Source organism: Triticum dicoccoides, chromosome 5B, assembly GCF_002162155.2.
Source record: "Triticum dicoccoides isolate Atlit2015 ecotype Zavitan chromosome 5B, WEW_v2.0, whole genome shotgun sequence".
Lineage (NCBI taxonomy): Eukaryota > Viridiplantae > Streptophyta > Magnoliopsida > Poales > Poaceae > Triticum > Triticum dicoccoides.
In genome coordinates, this window is record NC_041389.1 from 97,486,642 (window position 1) to 97,491,076 (window position 4,435).

A 4,435-nucleotide genomic window follows, 5' to 3' on the forward strand; every position below is an offset into this window, starting at 1 on the left:
AGTTGAGGGATAAATCTTAGTTCTTTCGTCTTTCAAGTTCCTCATAGTAATCAGCAGATATAAATCCCAAGTGACTCAAAGAATAGAGCTATGCTCCCCGGCAACGGTGCCAGAAAATAGTCTTGATAACCCATAAGTATAGGGGATTGCAACAGTTTTCGAGGGTAGAGTATTCAACCCAAATTTATTGATTCGACACAAGGGGAGCCAAAGAATATTCTCAAGTATTAGCAGTTGAGTTGTCAATTCAACCACACCTGGATAACTTAGTATCTGCAACAAAGTATTTAGTAGCAAAGTAGTATGGAGGTAACGGTAACAGTAGCAAAAGTAACAGTAGCAGTTTTGTAGTAATTGTAACAGCAGCAACGGTAAAGTATCTAAGCAAAGAGCAGTATGTGAAAAGCTCGTAGGCATTGGATCAGTGATGGATAATTATGTCGGATGCGATTCCTCATGTAATAGTTATAACATAGGGTGACACAGAACTAGCTCCAGTTCATCAATGTAATGTAGGCATCTATTCCAAATATAGTCATACGTGCTTATGGAAAAGAACTTGCATGACATCTTTTGTCCTACCTTCCCATGGCAGCGGGGTCCTAATGGAAACTAAGAGATATTAAGGCCTCCTTTTAATAGAGTACCGTACCAAAGCATTAACACTTAGTGAATACATGAACTCCTCAAACTACGGTCATCACCGGTAAGTATCCCGATTATTGTCACTTCGGGGTTAACGGATCATAACACATAATAGGTGACTATAGACTTGCAAGATAGGATCAAGAACTCACATATATTCATGAAAACATAATAGGTTCAGATCTGAAATCATGGCACTCGGGCCCTAGTGACAAGCATTAAGCATAGCAAAGTCATAGCAACATCAATCTCAGAACATAGTGGATACTAGGGATCAAACACTAACAAAACTAACTTGATTACATGGTAAACCTCATCCAACCCATCACCGTCCAGCAAGCCTATGAAGGAATTACTCACGCACGGTGGTGAGCATCATGAAATTGGTGGAGGATGGTTGATGATGATGACGACGACGAATCCCCCCTCTCCGGAGCCCCGAACGGACTCCGGATCAGCCCTCCCGAGAGAGTTTAGGGCTTGGCCGCGGCTCCATATCGTAAAACGCGATGAATCTTTCTCTCTGATTTTTTCTCTGCAAAAGCAAATGTATGGAGTTGGAGTTAAGGTCGATGGAGGTCCAGGGGGCCCACGAGGCAGGGGGCGCGCCCTAGGGTGGGGCGCCCGCACCCTCGTGGATAGGGTGTGGGCTCCCTGGTGCTGATTCTTTCGCCAGTATTTTTTATTAATTCTGAAAAGTTGCTCCGTGGATTTCAGGCCATTCCGAGAACTTTTATTTCTGCACAAAAATAACACCATGGCAGTTCTGCTGAAAACAGCGTCAGTCCGGGTTAGTTCCATTCAAATCATGCAAGTTAGAGTCCAAAACAAGGGCAAAAGTGTTTCGAAAAGTAGATACGACGAAGACGTATCAACGATCAAAAGTGATTGGGCATGCTGACCATGGGTTGAATTTTGGGGTGACTCACTCCATCGCATAGACGTTCCTTAACGCTCGCTTGCGCTCCCTCTTGCGGATGTGAGTAACGTATATCATATTCACCGACTTTACCTCGGGGGGGAATTTCTTTTGTCCCCCTGTGTTCGGTGGGCGAGGCTCCTCATCGTCATCCTCGCTGGGCGACCCTTTCCCCGTGTGCTCGGTGTTTAACTTACCAGCCTATTTAAAGACCCAACAACTTCTGTTGGTATGGTTGGCAGGCTTTTCAGGGGCGCCACGAATCTGGCAAGGTCGATCGAGTATTAGGTCCAGGCTAGATGAACCGTCTTTGTTTCTTTTGAATGGCCTCTTTCGTTGACCGGGTTTGGAGCCACTGAATCTGGCGTTGACCGTCGTGTCTTCGGCATTGTCAGTGTTGCTCCAACGCTTGTTTTTGTTGCGTCGGGGCCTGCTGTTTCTGTTCCTTACTTCAAAAGTGCCAGGATCGCTGGTACTGTTGCTGCTATGGGCAAGCCATCTATCTTCGCTTGCGCAAAAGCGGGTCATTAGTGATGTGAGGGATGCCATGGACTTCGGCTTTTGTTTGCCGAGGTGTCGGGAAAGCCATTCATCATGGATGCTGTGTTTAAAGGCTGCTAGAGCCTCAGCATCCGGACAATCAACATTTTGGTTCTTTTTTATTAGGAACCGGGTCCGGAATTTTCTAGCTGACTATCCAGGCTGCTGGACTATGTGACTGAGGTCATCGGCGTACGGAGGCCGGATATAAGTGCCCTGGAAGTTGTCTCTAAAGGCGTCCTCCAATTCTTCCCAGCTTCCAATGTAGTTTTCTGGGAGGCTGTTTAACCAGTGCTGAGCTGGTCCCTTAAGTTTGAGGGGGAGGTATTTGATGGCATGTAGATCATCACCGCGAGCCATCTGAATGTGGAGAAGAAAAATCTTCAATCCATAGTGCGGGATCTGTTGTGCCATCGTATGACTCGATGTTCACGGGTTTAAACCCTTCTGGGAATTGGTGTTCCATTACCTCATCAGTGAAGCATAGGGGGTGTGCAGCGCCTCTGTATCGGGCAACGTCACGACGCAGTTCGGATGGAGTCCGTATGTGGTTTTCAGCCCGGGTGAAGTTGTGCTTGTCGCGCCAGGCCTGATGGCCGTCTTCTCGCGCTAGGGCACGCCCCCTCGATCCATAGTTGATCTGGTCTGACCGGCTCTATTAGCCGGGTCTTGTCGTAGGTCATAGGTGTATCCTGCAGCTGTTGTCTCTCTGCCTTTATGGCGGGGTGGTGCAGGCTGGTGTTCGGCTTGAGTTGACACTCTGTCCCGGCCACGTGGTGGTCGGTCAGGTCCGTTGGCAGCGTTACGCATTGGCAGTATAGGCTCTGGGTCCTCGTCGTCGAATTGGGGTAGCAGCTTGCACTTCGGATAACTCCTAGTTGGGTGTTCGAGGCCGTATTCCTCGGCTGCCAGGACATTAGTCCATCTGTCATTGAGCAAATCCTGATCAGCTTGAAGCTGTTGCTGCTTCTTTTTCAACCTTCTTGTAGTGTTTATTAGCCGGTGCTTAAAGCGCTCTTGTTCGAGGGGTTCCTCTGGCACAATGAATTCTTCGTCGCCGAGGCTCCCGTCCTCTTCGAAGATCGGTAAGTAGTTACTATCCTCCGAGCCCTTGTTCCCAATGGGATCGTCGGGGTTGACTTTCCCATCCTCCCAATCATCATGTTCGGATGTTGGTTCGATAGGGGCTTCTTGGTCTTCGGCGTTATCCGGAGTATTGTTGTCTCCGGTGCCGGTATTGCTGTCTTTTTCGCGACGTGGCGCCGCTAACATCGATGCTTTGGTGGTGCTATGGGAGGCTTATCCTCGACTGGGTCCTTTCCACCTTCGTCGTCGTCCTCTTTGGGTCTGTCCACCATGTACACGTCATATGAGGAAGTGGCCGTCCAGCGTGCCGTAAACGGAGGGTTTTGGCTTTGCTCCTCTTCGGCCTCGTCGTCCATACTGTCAATGTCTTCGAAGGCGTAGTCGAGCATGTCGGTTAAGTCATCGACAGTGGCTAGAAAGTGGGTGGTGGGTGGGACGTAAAATTCCCTGCCCTCAGCCCCTAGTGTGGGCTGGGCGTACTTTGGCAGCGATGCTTCTGTAATGGCGAGAGATCGCATTAAGTCCAGGGCCTCGTTTAAGAGTGAGGTTTGGACAGGGAAGCGAGAGTCCGTGGAACAAGGCGGGACAGGAGTTCCCTGGCCGAGCTCGCATAACATGGACCTCGAGAGTTTAGATCCGGTGTTCGGGGATGAGTCCGGCTTCATGTTGATGAAGGGAGCCTGGTATGACTTCGAGCCTGCCAGTGAAACGATCCCCTCCGTATCTCCGGTGTTGAGCTCTATGGCTGCGGAGAGTCCAGCGGGATCTAAACTCCCGTCTTTGGACTCGGCAAGGTGTTCGGAGCTGCGGTTGAGGCCGCGAACCCTTGGAAGATCAAGTCTCCTCAGATATCGTCGACGTAGTTTAGGTTTCCGAAACTGATCTGATGACCAGGGACGTAGCTATCGATCTGCTCCAGATGGCCAATCGAATTGGCACGCAGTGTGAAGCCACCGAATACGAAGATTTGGCCGGGGAGAAAAGTCTCCCTCAGGGCGGTATTGTTGTGGATTATTGATGGAGCCATTGAGCCTTCTGGGGACGACACAGTGGAACTCTCAATGAAAGCACCAATGTCGGTGTCAAAACCGGCAGATCTCGGGTAGGGGGTCCCAAACTCTGTGTCTAAGGATCAAAGGTAACAGGAGGCAGGGGACATGATGTTTACCCAGGTTCGGGCCCTCTTAATGGAGGTAATACGCTACTTCCTGCTTGATTGACTTTGATGAGTATAGGGGTTACAAG